Consider the following 20646-nt stretch of genomic DNA (forward strand, 5'->3'; position numbering starts at 1 on the left):
GGTTTTTTCAATTATTTTTTTATTTTCCCAATACTTTTTTTTTTTTTTTCCTACTGCGTGGTTCTTTTCTCACATGTCACCTCGGTGATGCTTCGTTGGTACCCTCGTTAAAACCACAGCACCTGGAGTTCCCATCGTGGCGCAGTGGTTAGCAAATCCGACTGGGAACCATGAGGTTGCAGGTTCAATCCCTGGCGTTGCTCAGTGGGTTAAGGATCCGGCGTTGCTGTGAGCTGTGGTGTAGGTTGCAGACGTGGCTCGGATCTCGCGTTTCTGTGGCTCTGGCGTAGGCTGGCAGCTACAGCTCTGATTCGACCCTAGCCTGGGAACCTCCATATGCCGCAGGAGCGGCCCAAGAAATGGCAAAAAGACAAAAAAAAAACAAAAACAAAAACAAAAACCACAGCACCTGCTTTGATCTCACCATGTGCTCTTCCCTGCCTTACTTGATTCTTTGTTTGGCGCTTAGCCCCATCTGGGGTACACACCCTTTATACGTTTGTTTACTGTTTGTTTATTCTACAGGGGTAGAGATTTTGGTCTATTTTGTTCACTGCTGCATCCTATTGTCTGGATCAGTGTCTGGGACATAGTGGGTGTTCAATACACATTTCTGGAGGAATGAAGAAGCTTTACGGAGAAAGACATGACAACAACAGCACAGGAGCAACAACTTGAACAGATGAGGTTTACTGTAATATCAGGTAGGGATAAGTGGTGTGGAGGCAAAAAATGAAGCCACATGGCATGGAAAGTGCTTCACCTCCATTTTTAATAGTCAGGGAAACTAAGGTTCAGGAAAGTGAAATAAAGTGCCCATGAGCTCAGTCACAATGGACTAGCGAGGATTGAACCCCCATCCAGTGTGATGCTGGTTACTGTTGAATAATCGGCTCTTGAAGAGAAGATAAAGCACTGGTTTGCAGTGTTTGCCTATCTCCAGGGTGTACATACTCTCACCATGGCTGATTTCAAGCTAGGAACCATTGACCATGGAGCTGAGGGGGGATGCGTACAGTCTGTTCTGAGCCATGTGAGCGAGTTCCAGCGCACCACTGCATCTGACCTTGAAGTCCAAGTTCATCGTGGTGTACCATGTGGCCACCCTGGAAAAAAGCAAGCAGACCTCTCTAAGGAATCCCACTGCCTAGATACCGCGTACCCATAATCCTTGGTACACTTGGCCTTGGCTGATACCTCCATCCCCCAGAACCATTTGGGTTTGCATCAGACCTTTTGGATTACAGAATTTTTCTCCTAAGAGGATCATTCTTATTTGACCTGACAGAAAAAGTTGTTTTCCGAGGAGTCTTCTCTCCATGTTACCCTTTGAGATGACTGCCTGGATGGCACAGGTAATCCTATTGGACCTTGGGGGCCTGGGTGGACTACTTTTTAATTGATAATTCCGTGTTTCTATAATAAGTGGCCTCCTTAATAACAGGCTGCCACGTCATATGTGATGATTGCTAATTTAGGTTTTCAGGCTTCCTGGATGTAATGAGCTCTAATAAGCCCAGGACTTGTCACAGACTCAGAAAAGCCCATTTCCCCGCTTCAAGCAGTGATTTCCCTCAATTCCTGGACACAGTTGGCCATACCCTTAAAAATATTAATAAGTATGACTGGGATGTTCACCCCTTTCCAAATAAAACATAAAGTTTTGGTTGCATTAAGCCAAGCTATTAAATTAAGAAAGTGTTTTTAATTATCTGAGCATTTCAGGGAGCTCATAAAACATTTAAGGACCTCACAGGGGTGGCGCTGAAACCCTTTCAGAGTGAATTAGAGCTCTGGCTTCTCCAGCTGGTTGGGAAGGGCTTGGGGCCCATGGCTGCAGATTGCATTTGGCCCAGAGCAGTGACCTGCCAGAAAGGAAGAAGCTGCAGAGCTTCTTGTTGTCAGGGGTGGTGGGGTGCCTCTGCAGAGGAAGCTAGATCAACTCCTCTGAGCAAAAACAACAACAACAACAACAACAAAAAACCTAACAAAAACTAACAAACATTTCTTCGCACTTCCCTCGAGCCCGACTCCCTGCAAGATGCCGAGTTTGAAAAGGATGCTACTGCTTATTGAGGGGTCTCTTATGTGCTAAGCACTCTCGTCTTTACGTTATCTCATCTTACCCTTGTAAGGTCATGTGAGTTTCCTGTTATCCCCATTTGATAGATGAGGAAACAGAAAATTACCCATGATGGGCAACGAGTGAAGCGACACCCCAGGAAGACAGCCAGTTCCCTGACCCAACGCCCATACCTTAAGCTGTTGAGTGAGTTGTAGCTTAGAGTCTGTTGCCATCAAATAATAATGATCATTATTCTTATTATGGAATAATAAATACCATTTACTTGGGGTACCAGGCACAGTGCTCTGCATGCCTGCAAAGCTGATGTAATTTAATCCTCCCGACGACCCTTGGAAATCATTATCCCCTCTGTGACAAAGGGAGAGACTGGGTCCCAGAGAGAGGCCATGTAACTCCTAGGGTTAGAGGTGGCGCTTGTGCAAGGCTGTTGAATCCCAGTCTGTGGTCTTATTCACCCCGACCTCTGACCCTCATCTGAGCCTATCTCCTTAGCCTCCCACTCAACACTTTGTTAAGTAGCTGAGGGTCAGGTTGTAACTGAGCACACACAGTGTGGGAAAGCCATTTTTTTCTTTATAATCCAGACCCAAGTGTCTTTTCTTTCTTTTCTCCTCTGTTCCCTTGTTCCTCCAGCTAATTCACCGGCCCCCAAATACCCTGTGGTGTTAACAGGATGAATGACCCGTTTTTTTAAGTGATAGAAGTGAGGCAAAACCATTCTTTTCTCCTAGAAATCCTAGTTTCCTAACTAGTGCCACATCCAGGTGGCTGGGATGTGGATGCCCAAGGCCACTGGGTACCTGGGTCTGGGTGTCCTAAGCCCAGTTGTCTCTGGCCACAAGCAGCTTCACTTACATCCCTGGGGTGCTGCTGAGATAACATTAGTGCAAGCATCACACTGGGGAATTATTAAGTCTTGCATTTAAAAGTATCTCATAGAATCCATTTTTCACCTCCCAGAGTGACAAAAAAAAAAAAAGCAGTCTTTTCCTAAGGATGCGAAGAACAGGCTCTTGTGAGTAGGAGAGTCATTTAAAACCTCCCACGGAGGGCAATTTAGCAACATTTATCCAAAAATTGCAAGTATGCAGTCATTTAGGCCTGGCTGTTCCTCTTTGGGGATTTTATCCCTTAGCTAAACTTGCTCCCAGTACTATATGTACAGTATTATTGGCTGCAGTATTGTTTAAAATAGGGAAAGAGAGAGATAAAGAACATATGGCTTTGTGAGTGGGGAATGGTTTACATAAATTATGGGGCAGCCATAGGGTGGAATACTATGCAGCCATAAAAAATGAGGCATCAGAGTTCCCTGGTGGCCTAGTGGTTAAGGATCTGGTGTTGTCAGTACTGTGGCTCAGGTCACTCCTGTAGTGAGGATTCAATCCCTGGTCCTGGAACTTCCACGTCCCATGGGTGTGTCCAAGAAAAATGAGGCATTGGTTTGTGACCTGAAATAGAATGAACGTTAAGGTATATTGGGCACAGAGCTGTGTATATACCGTGCTGCCCTTTGTGTAACACAGGGAAGAGGATGGTATACGTGTGGATGTGTTCGAATATACTTTAAAATCTAAGAAAGTATCTGGAGGTGGGGATGGAGTATGAAGAGGGAACCGAATGGTTGGAGGACAGAGTGATGCAGAAAATTGATTCTGTATGCATTTTTGGAATTTTGCTTTACAAATCAAATGTATTACCTATGATGTAAACTGCAGCAAGAGGATAGACTGGCAGAGATTGTAGAGGAGAGTTTAGCATGGTAGGGGCAAAATATATAAACAGGAGCTTGGTATATTCAGGGAACTGAGGGAGGGTCAGAGCACGCCTGCTAGGACTTTTTCAAGATTTCTGGGTCATTATCCTCAGTGTAATTGCAGAGTTCTGAGCAGGCAGCAGGGTGCCACGATCAGATCTGCATCTTGAAAGGGTCGTTCTGACTACATGGAGAGGTGGCCTTGGTAGAGCTCACCTATTTCTCCAAGGTCAAGTGTAGGTTAGGTCAGCCAGCTTTGCTGATCTTGACCGGGCTCTCCACGTTCTGGACTCTGCTTCGTGTGGTTTCTCAGCTTCCAGCAGCAATGAGGAGCTGCCACCTTTGGCCGGTGGTGGCGGGGGCGGGGGGGGGGGGGGGCGGCAGAGCCCAGCCTAGTGGCTGTTGCATTGGGGTAGAGGAGTGGTCGTGGCAGAGAAGTGGCAGAATGTGCTGGAGACTTGTTTCGGGGGGTGAATTGTTGGACCCTGGGAGGGATGAGATGAGGAGGCTTGGGAAGCAGAGATGGTCAGGATTTTGCCCGGGGACTGGTTTGGGCACCAGGCAAATGGGACCAGTTCCTGAGAGAGACCAGGGGCCAGGTGCGTGCGGCGGAGCTTGGGTGTCACCTTAGGCACGCCGAGTCCAAGTTCCTTTGATGCATCACAGAGGAGATGGCAAAAACAGGGTTGGAGGTAGAATTCTGGCTTTCAGAGGAGCCTGACTACAGCTGGGAGATGTGTACACAGGCAGAAATTGAAGGTGTGCACTGAGACAAAGTTTCCTGGGACAGAACTAGCAATTATTCCTTCCTTCCAGAGATGTGCTCGGAGCGCGGTCATTTACAGGCAGGCTCTGTCCACATAATAGGTGCTTCTCCGGCGGGGTGTCTGTCTGATCAGTTACAGAGGAGCAGTCGACAGCAATTACAGGGTTATCTGCTCTCTCTTCATCTCCCTTCCTCCCACTGCACCCCCTCCAGGCTGGGTGGCCCCTCCCCTGCCCCTTACATCTTTCTCCAGACCCCCCACCTCGTCGCTCACCCTGGCAGTGGCACTCCTGCAGCTTGGAGGTGAGCAAGCGACCCTTCCCTCTCTCTGAGCTCCTCCCAGCGCAGCAAGCAGCAGCCGTCTCCGGGAATAATTGATATTACAGAAAACACAGGGCCGGGCGCCAGCTTCACATTCTCCAAACGTTTAATGATTCAACCTTTTCAGTTTCATCAAAGCCAAGCTTGGAAACTCCCTGATGGCCCACTGCTAACAAATAGCAGGGCTCCTGCTTTAGCGCTTCTGCTCCTCAGGTGTCCAGGGGGGTGGAGGAGACCTTTGGCTGGATGACAGCAGGCAGGTGGCCCCTTTGGGGCTTTTGTGCCACAAAGACGCCTCAGGTTTGGCAAGCCAGGTGAACCCTTACTCTTGCAGGGCATCAGCCGGCAACACTGGCTGGAGCACCCAGAGGTTGGCACGAGCTGCCTTTTAAAATGTGTTTGTTTAAGCTGTCAAGACAGGACGCAGCTGTTTGTGACAGGGAAAAGGAAGCACAGGACAGTCCTGCTGGCGGTAGAAGGGAGGGAGGATTACCAGTGTCCGGCCACTAGGGAGTGTGGGGGTGTGGGGCTCGCAAGGGACCTGGGAGAAGGGGGCAGAGTGGGAACAAAGAGAGGATAGGTATGAGCCAGACACTGACTAGAGAGGCTGGGGAGAGGCAGGGAGGGACAAAGACAGAAAGAGGCAGTGATAAAGGAACAAAGAGACTGAACGGAAACTTGGGAGGAGGGCACAGCCGGCTTCTCTGACTTAAGGCCACTAAGCTGGGTTCAAAGGCTTTGAAAGCGAGACTTGGCTTTCATGGTTGCTTTGATTATTGACCAAAGCGAGCCCCACATGATATGTTGTTATCGAATGTAGTAACAGTAGTAGCAGTCGTGGTGGCATTAGAACTTGCTTCTATGTAGAGCTTTACAGATTCCTTGCAGCCACTTTCCAGGGCAGACTTTCTAATCTCTGCTGAGAACTGGAACTGAGAAAAGAAATCCTCGGAGAAGTCATATCATTTCTAGAAAGTCACCTGGCTGGTTCGGAGCAGAGCTGTGTAATTTACCTGGAACTCCTGTTCGGGGAAAGAGCCTCCTCTCCCATTCTGTGTGGCTCAGGAAAGGCCGGCCTTGCTGATTGGCCCCCTGACCAGTCCTGGCCAATCAGAGCGCACCACCTTTCTGCGTGTTGTGATTGGTTCAGCCTTGGTTGGACCAAGTCCGGTCCACCCAAGGCCTTCCTGGGAGTTGTGAGCCAGAACTGTGGTGCAAAACTACTCTTTCTCAGGGCTTCCAAGTGACAGCATCAGAGCCTAGGATCATTGTATCTCAACCGCCCTCTGAGAATGATTTCTCAGTCACGTGGGCCATTGTGGCCTTATTTTTGGCTTGTTTGACTTCTGCTTCCAATCCTTTACAAGAAGAGTTCTGATAAATGCATCTTTAATTAATTCCCCCTTTTAATTGTTTAAATTAGTATGATTCGTCTTCTACTCCTCATAGCCACCACAGGCTTTAATTTACACAGTGATCCTCCATTGACCATAAGAAACAAGACTGACCTTAAAAATGTTCCTGTTTTCAGTAGTCTTTGGAGATCATTTCTTGACTGAGTGTAGCTTCTAAGTGACTTTTCCGTGTCACCAAAATGGGGTCATGCTTGAAGGAATGATGGTCCGTTACCATAAGGGTTTTTTTTGTTTGTTTGTTTGGTTTGGTTTTGTCCCCCCCACCCCCCACCCCAAACCGTACCTAAAGCCCAATCAGCATGAGCAGGGATTTCAGATGCAAAGAGGATCTATGTGTCAAAGGAATTAAATGCTTGCCGAATGGAAGCTGCTTCTGCTGAGTGTCCTGCAGCAGTTAGCTATTGCTGTGTAACAACAGAAAATCTGGTGAGTGAAAAGCAGTGCACAGGTACTCAGCTGTGAATTTGCAGATAATTATTAGTTTGAGCCGAGGTCAAGGGTGGGTTGGTTAGGCAGCTTTGCTGATCTCGACCAGGCTCTCCGTGTTCTGGCCCCCGCTTCTTTAGTTTTTTTTCATCTTCCAGCAGGCCAGTCCTGGCTTGTTCTCAAGCTGAAGACACAACACTGAGAGAAAGCGAAAGCGGCCCACTGAGCTTCCACTTATGTTCTTTTTTCCATCCCATCTGCGATGGAAGTCCAGAGTCGGTGTGGAAGGGCATTGCTGAAGGGCAGAGATCCACAAGTATCATCTTTTGTCTGTAGTGAACATTCAGAAGGTCTTAGAGGAGGACAGCCTCCAGCCGCTGGGCTGGCAAATGCTAATGGCTGACGTGAGGCCCTGAGAATCCACAACTTGATGTGGGGGTGGGTGGAGGGGCGGCCACAGCATGGGGGGGGTGGACCATCCAGCTCATACTTGTGAAGGAATTTAGAACTGCATGGGTTACTCTTCTGTTGAAAATATTTCACAAAGAAGACTGTTTTGTCAGTCTTTTACCACTGGCTCTGAACTTTTTTTTTTTTTTTTTTTTTTCATGCTAGGACCCTTTTAAAAACTCTTCTCAGGAGAGAGGGCCCTCAAAGAACTCAAAGAGTCTAGAATGGGAGGCAAACACAGACACAGCAACTTTCAAGATCACAAATGAGGGCTGAGGCAGAAATAAGCCCAGCACGCCCTGGGAGTCCAGAGGCGGGGCTCTTAGCCTAAGCAGGCAAACCATTTAGAGAAATCTATTTTAAATTGATTGTTTTATTTGCTGGATTTTATATCGATGTGTTTTGCTTTGTTCTCAATGTGTTCTGGGACTGCAGCCTATTCATTTATTATTAAGAGAACGGTAATTATTTCCAGGAGCTCTTGAGAATACACTTTGCTTCCCCTTTGCCTGGTCTCTGCCGATTCTGGTGTACCCTTGCTATCTCTGAGGGCGTCTGTGGCAGGAAGTGACAGACCCCACGTGCCTGATGGAACAACCAAAGATCCCACTCGGGAAGGAAGGCTTGCAGAGCACTGCGTCTCAAACTTGCCTGAGCACATAGGTGTCTTGGGATCTTGCCAAAGGCAGATTCTGATTCAGGAGGTCTACCGTGAGGCTTGGGATGCTGTTTTTCTGATAAGCTCCCAGGTGCTGCCGCTACCCGTGGACCACATCTTGAGTCAGAAAATCGTGGAAAACCAGCAGCCCTTTATTTGGAACATATTGTAGGAGGGCCAAGCAGGGGGGCTTATCTGTATCTCATCTCTCTGTCTTGCTGGACCATAAACTTGGTGAAGGTGTCACCTCTTTCTTGCCTGCAACTCTATCTCCAGTGCCTAGAACATAGAAAAACTTGGGATTAATCGATGTAGACTACTGCCTATGGAATGGATAGGCATTGAGATGCTGCTGTATAGCCCTGGGAACTTTGTCTAGTCACTTATGATGGAACATGATCATGTGAGAAAAAAGAATGTATTCATGTATGTATAACTGGGTCACCTTGCTGTGCAGGAGGAAATTGACAGAACTCTCTAAACCAGCTATAATGAAAAAAAAAAATCAAAGTATTAAAAAAAATAAAAGAGAAAAATCTCATTAACTATTTGTCAAATAAATGCTTCCCGTTCCCCCCTTTTCCATGGATGGGGGTATATGGAGACCGACCTGACGTCCTTCCAGTTCAATGCTGTGAGTGGAGCCTCGACCTGTACCCATCCCATGGCTGCAGTCTTGACCCCCCCACCTAATTCAAGACAGCCTGGGTGTCCAGGGCAGGGCCGTGTAACCTGCAGCGCTCTCCAAGATTTGGATAAATCTCACCGTGATGCTTGAGCACCTATCTGATTTGAGGCACTGCTTCACTGATGACTCTGTTGGTATATCCTTCCCCTGGAGCAGACCAGCAGGATCTTGATGCTAGCTAAATATTACAGCAGCTCCTGAAATCCTCTCGGACTCAGTGCTTGACACAGTTGATTTCTTCCTATCACAGCTCTCCTGGCTTGGTTAATTTTCCCCAAGTTTTTTCGCACCTTCCTCTTTTCTTACTTGAAAAGCCTAGCAAAGCTGCATGGCTGGACCTGGAGCTAGGCCAGTGATGACATGAAGGACTCACCTTAAAATTTAAGATCCTTGCCAGTCTCTTCGCTTGAGTTCCCACCCAGAAACTTGGCACCCTCTCTTTAGAATCCATTTTTGAAAAGCCCAAAGCAATTAGCCATTATGCAAACTATCTACTCCTCCGTTGCCTCAACTACAGAATGGGAATAGCTGCACCCTCCTTGTGGGGCTTAATTAAGATTAAGGTTGTGATGTAAGAGCTGTCAACTGCTTAACTCAGGGTCTGACACCTGCAAAGTGCTCCATGAAGGGTAGTTCTGTTTATGTTCACATCTGAAGGGTGAATCTTAAAGTCCAGGATCCCCTAGGGGAAGGGCTCCAGGGAATCTAAGCTCATATTTCTAACAGCTCATTATGGAAGAGAGAAGGTTGGGCCCAGTAGGGGATAAAGGATAAATAGCTAAAAGAGTGAAAACACACAAGGCTGGGGTCCCAGAAGAGGCCCCATGATGGCAAGAGGTGGACCAAGCATCTAGCCCATAGAAGAGTTCATGGGTGTCCTCACCCTGAGGACTTCTCTGGACCTCTGCTTCCCTAATGCCTTTCCAACCCCCCTGCTGTGGATGTGGCTTGTACCTGTGTATACCAGCCAAACACTTTGTCCAGAATTGGCTTTACCATAATGTTTGCAGTTTCTAAGCGCTCTGGATCACCTTGAATTTTATTCCTGTTTCCTTAGTTTTTTTCATCTTTTCATCAGCGTAGAATATGAATATTCTATTAAGTATCCTAGAATGTATTCAGTTAGTCCACAAATACTTAGTGAGCATCTCCTCTATATCAGACACCATCCTGGAACAGGATACATTCAAGGACACAGAGCTGCATGGGGCAGAGAAAGGTCCTGTCCTTAGGAAGCTTCAATGTGTTTTGCAGAAAGGATGTACCCTTTCCACTGAATCAGGAACTGAGGTGATGCCACCAGCAGAGATTCCAGGAGAGGTCCCTGTAGGAATGCATATGCAGTAGATACTTGTTTGCTGACTGATCGAGTCCATGAACATATAATCATGAAGGATAAAAAGAGAAGATGGGAAAGGAGAAAGATGGGGTGGTTGGATTCACCAGAAGCCATTCTGGTTCTTCTGGAATATCTCACTCAGCTATGGAATGAAGAGGCATGTATTCCACAGTCAACAAAAGAGTGAGACTGAGCTTTGACCATGCGGTAGCTACTGTAATTGGAAAGACAAATATTTTAGTAAATGATGCAGATAATCTTTCATCACTGTTACTGTCCAGCTAAACCTTCTTGGTTTTCCTCTTTATAAATGAGGTCAGAGTCTCTTACCGTATCATCTCAGCTGCTGGAAGGTGCATCCTGAGCCTAGGTTTTATTGAACATGTTTTGGTGTATAAGAATATCTTAGGTACCTTTCTAGAACAATATGGTACATGATGACAAGTTGAGTATTCAAAGTTTTTAAATCCTGAATCTTACAGTTCATTTTTCAACTAAGCTGATAAATGAGTAACCAGTATTATTTAATTAATCAATTTAACTCCAACTGATATAATATCACCCAGTTGCTCTTGGACTCTATTTATTTATATTAAATCAAGGATTCTCAACTGTGGTGCTGTTGACACTTGGGGTCAGATGTGTTTTTGTTGCAGAGGCTGTCGTGTGTTTGGTTGGATGTTTGGCAGCATCCATGGTTTCTCCCTATTAGATGCCAGTAGCATTCCCCCCAACCGGGACAACCACAGATGTCCCCAGGAATTGCCACATGTCCCCTGGGAGACAAATGGCCCCACTGTTGAGAAGCACTGCATTACATGTATCTGCGCGTTCCAATAACGAGGAGTTTTTTTGTCAGGTATTTTGAGATGTGCCCAATCTGATCTTGAGTGTTGCTTCTGCTGCATACATGCTATGGGGTGTTGGCCAGGCCTGGACAGAGAGGGTCAGCTTCCTCAGCTGAACAAAGGGGTAAGGAGTCCATCCCCTGCCAGTGTGGGGAGGTTTAAAAGCTGGCACGTGTATAGGATCTGAGCAGTGGAGATCAATGGCTGTCATCACATCTTATTCTTTGGCTAATAGAACTGACCATTGCCAAAAGCTATGCGTGTTTGGAAAGTGTGTGTGTGTATTTAAGAACTAACCCCTCTGTGGCTCACGAACTCCCTGGCAGAACGTGAGTGGTACAGAGCAACACTTAAGGGTGCAGGCTTTGGAGTGAGACAGACCTGGATGCCACTGCTGGGTGCACCATCTACTGGTTTCTCGATCATTTTGGCTGAGTTATGTAACCTCTCTGCCTCAGTATCCTTATCTGACGATTGAAGATAATAACAGTACCCATCTCATAGAGTCACTGTACTGTGAGAATTAAATGGGATCATGAATATGAGAAAAGCACCATGCCTGTGGCCAGGTTTGCTCAGTAACTCTTAATTGTGGTTGCTATTATTATTGGTGTTATTCCACCCTTGGGTGCATCCCTGGGGGTGCCTTCAAAGCAGATAGTGGCCTCTTTCCAGGGGGTTCCTCTCTTGCCAGAGTAGCACAGTCAACAACTTCCCTAATGAGCTCGAGACTCTGTTAGGGGGACCCTTTGTTTTCCTAGTAACTCTCCGTCAACTCGGTTTCCTTCCCTTCCTGCATCAACAGTATAGACCAATTGTATATTCACTAGCCTGCGCGAGACTCAAAACTATCAATTGCTGCAATGGAGTAAATGATACTCATTGTTATAACAGGGTAAATGCCTATTTCCTTTACACAATGGAAGAAACTGTTGTAGGCTATTAAGTAAATAACTATAAATAACACACTCTAAAATGCTTTACATACGACTTATCGCACTGAACTGCACCACTCTGAAGTAGCTGTTATGACTGGGTAAATTATGTGTGTTTTTAAATACTGTCCAAAATACATATTTACACGTACTTAAAATCCTACACCAAACAGTCTCTATAGCAACCAGGAAAACACAAAAGCCTTATTAAGCATTCTTTGTAGTATTTTTAGGAGTTTAATCATTAGGAGAAAGCTCATAGGCCGTGTAGACACCAGGGAACATGAAGAAAGAAAGTCTTTATAGGAACAAAAGAATGAGGCTGGCTTTGAACCTGGTGGGAGAGGATTTTATTTTTTTAAGCTAATAATCACCAAGGGCCCTCTCTTTGTGAAGGCATTGCTCTGTTTGGGATATATCAGATGCAATTTGGAATTACAATCTGGTTTCTCAACAGAGAAGCGAGAATCTTCAATTAACATATTCTAGCAGATCAGTTTCAGTGTTTTCTGTTTAGTCCCAGCAAGAAAAGATTTCCTTGCCATTGAACAACGAAGTACTGTGTGTTGCCTGTGTTGAGTCATATAACTCTTCAGAGGAAAATTCTAATGGTTTCATAGGGGTAGAGCCAAACCCCATCTCTTGAGTACTGTGTTTATCTGTCCATGGTGTGTGGCGCTAACAGTGTACCCTAGAAATATCAATGACTTAACTGCAGAAGTTTCCTGCTCATGCTCCATGTCCAGTGATGGAGTTTCTACTCCATGCTGTCACTCAGGGACCCTAGGGAGCTCTTTTCCTCCTGTGGCACTGTGACTCAAACACTTGCTTCTCCAGCAGGGGGAGGAGAGTGCTGGAAGGTGGCTTGAGGGTCCAGAAGCAGGGTTTCTTCCCCAACCCCGTTTCTACTCATAGCCCACTGGCCAGCACTCCCATCACGCAGTTCCAACCAGCCTTCCCGAAAAGCTGGAAAGATGGAGTGCACAAAATATTTACCGATCATCTTTGGGGAAAAATATCACTTAAATGTCCAAACTATGCCAGATACTTTATACTGCTTGATCTTATCCTTGAAACAAGTTTGCAGTGTAAAAATTCTTCAACCACTGCTGCAGAAATAGGCTCAGAAATCTTAAGTGACTTGTTTCTGATGACAAAACCAAAAACCGGAAAAGTGGATTTAAGTTTAGATCAGTCTAAAGCTGAGCATGAGATCCTCTGTGACCCAGGACGTCCACTCCCAAGTACTTTTCCAGAAATGCAGATCTACGGTCATGAAAAGACACGTCCATGGGGTTCGTCGAGGTGTATACTGTGTAATACCCCAAACTGGAACCGACCCAACAGTCACCCGCAATGGAAAAGTCAAATTGATGGCAGCATATTATTAACACGACGGGATATTACACAGCACTGAGAAAGAATGAACAGTAGCCTCATACAATATGCATAAATCTCACAAATACTACCTTAAATAAAGGAGTCAGGAACCAAAGAAATTCTTTACCATATATGGAAGGTTCCATGCTGAGTTATTTGGAAGCAGGCTGATTTAATCTAGGGTGATGGGCGTCACAATGGTGGTTTTACCCTGGAGCTGAGCAGTGATGAAGACGGGACAAGGGCAGAGCTTCTGTTTTTCTTGTAATTTCATTTATTTGGTTGCTGGCTATATGGGGGTGTTCAGCCGATACAAATTCAAATAGCTGTGCGGTGGTAGTGGTAACATATTTCTCTGTGTGTATTATACCTCGGTTAAAACTCTACATGAAGAAAACCGTTTGCAGAAGTATAAATCGTAGGTTCAGATCAAACCAATGGCGGACTCCTGCCTTTCATCATGTCTTGTCCATTTCTTCCCCAACCGCATTAAAGCACAGCTCATCTAACCTTCGCTCCTACCCCGCTATACACAGTCCATCCTTTAAAGTGGCTCCTTAGAATCATGGTTTAGATGGGAACTTTGAGCAAATTTGAAAGAATTGTCAAAGTCAACTGAAATTCACTCTACTACTGACCTTGGTAATACAGTTTTCTTCCTTGAAATCAAATGTAAACCTGGGATCTCCAGAGGCTGGAGGGAAAGGGAATGGACTCTGCTTTCTCTCCTCAGGCTAGAGGGATGGACCTGATCAAGTGCAGAGGAGAGAATGGAACCTATGTTGTAGCAAACCCCAAACCAAGACAGTACAGTCACATAGGTCTGGGTGGGGATGCTTCCATCTCTTCTATTTGGAGCCATCAGAACACTCAGAAACCATTGTACTTACCTAGCCAAGTGAACTCCTAACTGAAAGAGGAATCCCATTGTTTTCCCTGCCCCTTCCCTATCTCCTTAACACGCCCGACACCCCAACAGCTATTTGGTGGAGCCCTGACTGCCCAAAGACAATGCTGTCTTAGGGAAGGTATTAGTGGAAATCCTCAAGCTGTTTTATAAGCACCTCCTAGGTTGGCAACAGAAGGCTAAACACAAAACTGCAAGATGAGCTTGAATTTAATTTTGCAGTTTTCATCTGTCACCACATTATGACAGTATGGTGATCTGGGCTTTACAGAAGGTGCAGTGCAGGGTGTAATACTCTCACTGGGAAGGCCTTCTCTCCCGTCTGTACCTGTTTGGGGAGAAATGCTGTGGGGTCATTGTTTTCAAAGATCTCTTGGGAGTTGCCAGAAGCTGCTCTTAAGATGTGTTTGATGCTTGCTCTGCATACTCTGTTCATTTGCTTGTTTATTCCACCTGTTTTTACTAATCACCTATTTTGTTTTAGGTGCTGTGCTTGGCCTGTGAACCAAGAAGATGTGTTCTGCCCTGCGGAAGCTGGTGACCCAGAGAAAGAAGAGACAAGTAAGTGAGAAATTTTAAGAATTACCAAGGAATACTGCACGTGGGATTAAGTAGTGTGCTCCAGGGGCACACAAATAGGAGAAATGGCCGTTGGAAAAGGGAAAACACTTCTGGAGGTAAAGCCATCTGAGCTAAAACAGGAAGCTGTACCAGACGCCCACCATGTCGCGGGCACTGATGAGGCTCTGGACATGTAAGGGTGAACAGAGCCTGGTCTGAAGGATGAGGTAGAGTGTAGTCCGACAAGGGATAGAGAGAATGACCTGAGCTATTTCAGTAGGTTGGTGACATTCAGTGGGGTGTGTGGGCCATCGTGGTGGAAATGATATCTGGGCCGTTGATTGTGGGCAGATGCGTGGCAGTTTGGGGAAAAAGAATGGAGGAGGAAGATACAGGATGTTCTGAGAGGGAACAGCATCAGCAAGGCCGTCGTGAAACAGTGGACCTCCAGTGCGGGTGTGTATATACTTCAGTGTGATAGGAGTGCTTAGCTTGGAGCTGGGGGCAGTGGTATATGAGAAATGCTTAGTGTGGCAATTGTGGTGAGCCAGGTAGTTTTGGTGAATCACCAGGCGATTTGATCACATTGTGCTCATTAAGGATCACCCCAACAGCAGGATGGTGAAAGGACTTGAAACCCACTTTGGCATCATTGATACCCCAGTGGTGCCCGCACGCCTCATGCTCTCTTCTCTCCGCCAGTGTTCCGGGAGGGGAGAAACACGGATTCAAAACCCAGAGAGGGAGCACCGGGAGCAGAACGACCTGTTACCCGGTTTCCCCTGTAGACAGAGGGCTTTGGTGCGGATTTATCCGTCCGCATTTAGGACCGATGATAGAATCATTGCTTTGTTTTATCCCTTCCATGACACAAACCAAGAAAAAAAAAATCATAATAAAATTTTACAAGTTAGCTGCCACCACGAATAAACACGAGAGCACTATAAGAAATGAATCAGAGGCTCTAACCCAATCTCCTCTCAGGACAATAACTCTAATGTAAAGCCGGTCCGAGGAGGTCGCCGTGGAAAACTCTCTGGGGGCATTTCCGCGGAGAAAGGAGATATTCTCCTCCTGTCGTCTCCACTTCCCGTCCTAATACGTCTGCAGATGTGCGGAGAAAACGCAATCTGCAGCCTCTGCTCTGAATCAAGGTTTGGCTAAGCAGGGCCACAGAGGCCTCCCCGAGGATCATGGAATTAACCCTCTCTGAACCTGGGGACGCCGTGGCCACTAACGCAGCAGAGGAACGTTCCTTGATTCTAATCACAGCTGAGCCCAGATGTCACTTGCCATTAGGTTCAATTGGCTTTTTTTTTTTCCTTTTTAAATTACAAGATTACCTTTAAATTGTGTACAGGAGCTCATAACCACTGTCCATTGGCGGCAATCGGGAGTGATTTCATTTTACTCATGGAAAGACTGCCTCGCCTCAAGTCTCTGTTCATTAAGCCTCTGTCTCTCTCAGGTTCCACTTAGGTATCAAAGAGGAGTAAATTCTGCAGCACTGAAGGCATTGTATGTTTGCTTTTAGAATCAGCCTCTTTGGCTGGCTGACGATTCTTTAGAGTGGGCTAGGTTCTCCGGGAGCCTGTCATGTCTACATGGCAAACACGCTTTCTGTCTGTCGCCTGGGTGGTCTTTTTGGCAGCGATTGCTGCCTTGGGCTGTCCCCACGAACTCTCCAAAAACGTCGCTTGAGTCTAAAACTCTCGTCACTCTTTGCTGCCTTCAGTTGAAGCAAACTTATGTTAACTATTTATAGACCAAGTTATAGCATCATTCACATACTCATACATTCATTCATTCATTTATTTGACATAATTACTGTGCATCTGTTGCGTGTATGATGTTGAGCCTGGCACTGGGTACATTGGTGAGCTGGGACCTTACAACCTAGTGGTATATGGACAGAATTACACAGGCTCTTCCATTACAGTGTGAAGAGTGGAGAGCCCAGCTTACGTGTGTTTTTTATTGAGGGCACAAGCAAGGTTCCTCAGAGAGAATTCCATCCGGGCTGGGTTGTGAAGGTTGAAGAGAGTTTCACCAGCCGAGGGAACAGTCTTACACGTGTCTAGAGGAAGTTCAGAGAGGGTGAGACTGGAGAGCAGGTGTTCGTGTATGAAGCAAGCAGCACAGCGGGTCAGGTTGTTAAGGAAGGATGCAAGTGGAGAGCGACAGGGATCATATCAGAAGGGGCTTCGTAAGCCCCCAAAATGAGCATATACTTGGTTGTCCGGACAGAGAACAGAGGGGAGAGGTGTGAGCAGAGGTGCGTTGTGTAAGCATCACTGTGGACATCGTACTCGTAGTAAAGGACTGGCTCTGGGGAGAGCTGATGGGTCTGCAAACCCAGTGAGACCTCATACGCAACATCCTTTTCCCCAAAACAGCCTCTGACCAGTTGCACCTTTTGATTTTTATCTTTTCCCCCAAGCACGCCCTCTATGCTCCATTTATTTCAATTCTGCATGTGATAGAATCGAGTTGCAGTAAGAACCCTTCTAAAGAGATTCACAGCCAAGAGTCGAAGGTGTAACAAGAGTGAATACATGTGGCCAGAGACCCCTGGTTACCTGGGGAAGTGCTAGGATTTACCATGGCAAATGAATTAAATGGCTGTATTGTCAAGTCCTTCTTCTTTACTGACAGAAAATGTTTACAAACCTGGCTTATGAGTTATAAGCCAGCAGATGTTGGAGAGACCGCTGGACTTGGAGTCTTATGATTCAAGTTGAAGTTCAGTTATGTCACTTTGTAGCTTAGAAAGCTTATAAGACTTGGTAGTACCATTTCTTTCTATGTAAAAAATTAATGTCGCTCTTAGAGCCCAACATGTTGTGGGGACTCAGTGACAAATGCATAGCATATGGTGGATATTTATTGGATGAATGGAAATGAAATAGAATTGGAGAAGCCCCAGACTCTCTAGGCTATAGTCTCCTTGTCTGTGAAATGAGAAGACTGGCTTAGATGCTTTTGAACCCTAACTCCAATGATCTATAATTCCCTGCCAGCTGCCTACTTTGTGGGCACGTACCGACCAATGTGCTAATAAACACAGGAGAAATTGATGTGGTATCTGATAAAGCTGAAGGACAAGGAATAACAGATTTCTGAGAGAAGAAACCCTAGTGACTGCTCTGGCCCCACTAAAATGGCCCTCATCCCAAAAGCCAGCTGATGAGAAGAATGCTTATTTGCTGCTGTCACTGGCTTCACTTGACTTCTCTGGTGAAAGCTTGGTCTCAGAGGATGCGACTGACAGCAAATTTCCTGTAAGACCACTTTGCACTGTAGGAAAAAACGGCTTTATCCTTTTATGTGGTCTCATGAAACACTGTTGATGCACTGCTCATGCAAAAAAACCTTCATGTTTCTTCTCGGGTAAGGACTCAGAGAGAGACAATTCTGAGCACAGAAAATCTGATGTCTGATGTTGAATACATGCTCCTGCTGGCTTTTGAAAGGGTGATTTGACTTGGAGCTTGAACACCTCTGGGAGTGACCCTCTCTCGACAGCACCTTTGGTGTGTATGCATTCCATCTTCACTGCAGCTAAAGCACTGCTTCTTTCTTATTCGAGAGACATGGTTGTTACTCCGTATTTAGTGACTCAGCCGGTGGGCCTTTCCTGTGGTGCTGTAGCTAAAGAATAGCCACATGGGAAACTGTTCCAAAGAGAGGAAAATGGAAACTTTGGGGCAGTTAGATAGCTCGTCTGTTTCGGAATGACTTAACGTATGCCCTAATCACAGTTGAACTAACTCTTGGCCACAGCAGATTATCTCCTATGTTGTTGGGGCCTGGGGCCTGATGTTTTCTGTATTTTCCGTATTTTCTCTTTTGATGCTTCAGAGAAGGCTGACTGGGATGCTGATCACGTAGGACTGTCCAGATTCCCATCCTAGAAGACCGTCTTCAGACCTTAGGGAATAAAGCTGCAAGTCAGCCCCTGGAGATGGTGTGAGTGGATTAGAGAACCCATTTCAGCATCCCTTTCCCTGGGAGTCTGAGATGATCTCTCTCTAGGTTGCTTCCCTAGCACGCAGCCCCACGGCCCCCAACACACACTTTGCTGCAGTCTTTCCTCTGATGGCCATCTCTCAGCTTGGGCTTCACATTCCCAGGACATAGATCCCTACCTAGCTGCTTGCTCGCTCCTGCAGTGCATTGTCTGGCACATAACAGGTCCACAAAATAATTTCCAATAAAGGAGAGAGATCTGTTGGTGTTGCATTTTAATGGTCTGTCTGCTTTACTTGATTGCAAGCTCCTTGAAATAATAGAGGCTTCATTTTTTCAAAAATATGGTATATTAGAAAAGTTCCAGTTGCTAGACAGTGCTCAGTAATTATTTACTGAATGAGTGAGTGAATGAATGAATGAGTACACATTACCCCTCCCCCCAGAAAAACAATTTGAAAGGGAAGAAAGTGATCAGACTGGTTACCTAAAACCTTAGCCCTCAAATTCCACTCACTGCCCAGAACAGGTAATTTGTGCTAAAAATGCTAAAAATGGTTCTTAAATTAGTCCATCTACTTCTTTATTCTGAGTCATCAAGCCACTTGGTATGCATGAGTGTATTTTAAGAATCTGGCACTGAAACCATTCCGGTATCTACTACTTTAAAAAAATGAAGTTCTGTTGAGGTATAATTGACAGACAATAACCTGCTCATTTTAACAATGTGCAGTTTGATAATTTGATATATGTAGACACTAGGGAAACCATTACACCAAATCATGGACATGTCCGTTACCCTCTCAGAGTTTCCTTGTGTTCCTTTGTAATCACACCTTCCCATCAGGCAATCACTGATCTGCTTTCTCTCACTGTACATTAGTGTGCATTTTCTAGAATTGTGTATAAATGGTGTTAAATATGTGTAAATGGTGTGTTCTCATTTTTGTTTGGCTTCCTTCATTCACCACAATTATTTTGAAATGAATCCAGGTTGCAATGTGTAACAGGAGTTCATTCTAGTTTTGCTGAGAAGTATTTCTTTATATGATGACATATCTGTTTAATCATTCGCCTGTTGGGGGTTTTGGGGGAGTTTCCAGGTTGGTGCTGTTATAAACTAGGCTTCTATGGACACTTAGGTAAAAGATTTGGTATGCACAAATATTTTTCTTTTTCTTGGGCAGATACCTAGGAATGGAATGGTTGGATCGTATGATGGGTGGATGTTGAATTTTTAAAGAAATGGCCAAGTTGTTTTCCCAAAGCACTTGTACCATTTTTCATTCCCACTGGCAGTGTCCGAGAGTTCTGGTTCCTTCACATCCTTTCCAAGACTTGGTGCGGTTGGTCATGTTAATCTTAGTCCTTCTAATAGGTATGTAGTGGTACCTTGTAGTTTTAATCTTCATTTACCTAATGACTAATGATATTGGGCAACTTTCCATGTGCTTCCTTGCTACTCATGTCATCTTTTTATTTGTTGGGTTGCTTATTTTCTTATCAGTGACTTTCAAGAGGTCTTTATATATTTTTAATACAAATTCTTTTTTTTTTTTTTGGTCTTTTTTAGGGCCACACCCGTGGCATGTAGAGGTTCCCAGGCTAGGAGTCCAGTTGGAGCTACAGCTGCTGGCCTGGCCTGCACCACAGCCACAGCAGCAAGCCGTGTCTGTGACCTACACCACAGCTCATGGCAACACCTGATCTTCAACCCACTGAGCGAGGCCAGGGATCAAACCTGTGTCCTCATGGATACTAGTCAGGTTCATTAACCGCTGAGCCATGCTGGGAACTCCCTATTTTTAATACAAATTCTTTACCAGGTTCATGGCTTGCAAGGATTTTTCTCTCAGTTTGTGCCTTGTCCTTTCATTCTCTTAACAGTGTGATTTGAAGCGTAGACATTTAACATTTTTATGAAGTCCAATTTATCAGTTTGTTCCCTTATGGGTTGCGCTTCTGATGTCGTAGCTGAGAAGTCATTGCCTAATCCAATGTCAGAAAGGCCTTTTCCTATGTTTTCTTAAAGTTTCATCGTTTTAAGTTTTGTGTTTAGGTCTTTGATCCTTTCTGAGTTAATTTTATGTATTGTTCAGGTGTTCAAGGTGTGGATCAAAGTTAATGTTTTTATACGGATA

General features: G+C 45.5%; 1 long non-coding RNA gene across 2 annotated transcripts in view; it reads left to right on the top strand.

Moving 5' to 3' along the window:
* Nucleotides 1–20646, top strand: part of LOC125133066 (uncharacterized) — a 351736-nt gene that overhangs the window by 258048 nt on the left and 73042 nt on the right. The window contains exons 4-5 of one of the 2 annotated variants that reach the window (XR_007136402.1): nt 14460–14536; nt 18398–18754. This is a non-coding gene — a long non-coding RNA (uncharacterized LOC125133066). Of the gene's footprint in view, nt 1–14459; nt 14537–18397; nt 18755–20646 lie in introns of those variants that run through there. The other variant, XR_007136403.1, reaches the window with a different exon arrangement.

Source organism: Phacochoerus africanus, chromosome 8, assembly GCF_016906955.1.
Source record: "Phacochoerus africanus isolate WHEZ1 chromosome 8, ROS_Pafr_v1, whole genome shotgun sequence".
In the NCBI taxonomy this organism is placed as follows: domain Eukaryota; kingdom Metazoa; phylum Chordata; class Mammalia; order Artiodactyla; family Suidae; genus Phacochoerus; species Phacochoerus africanus.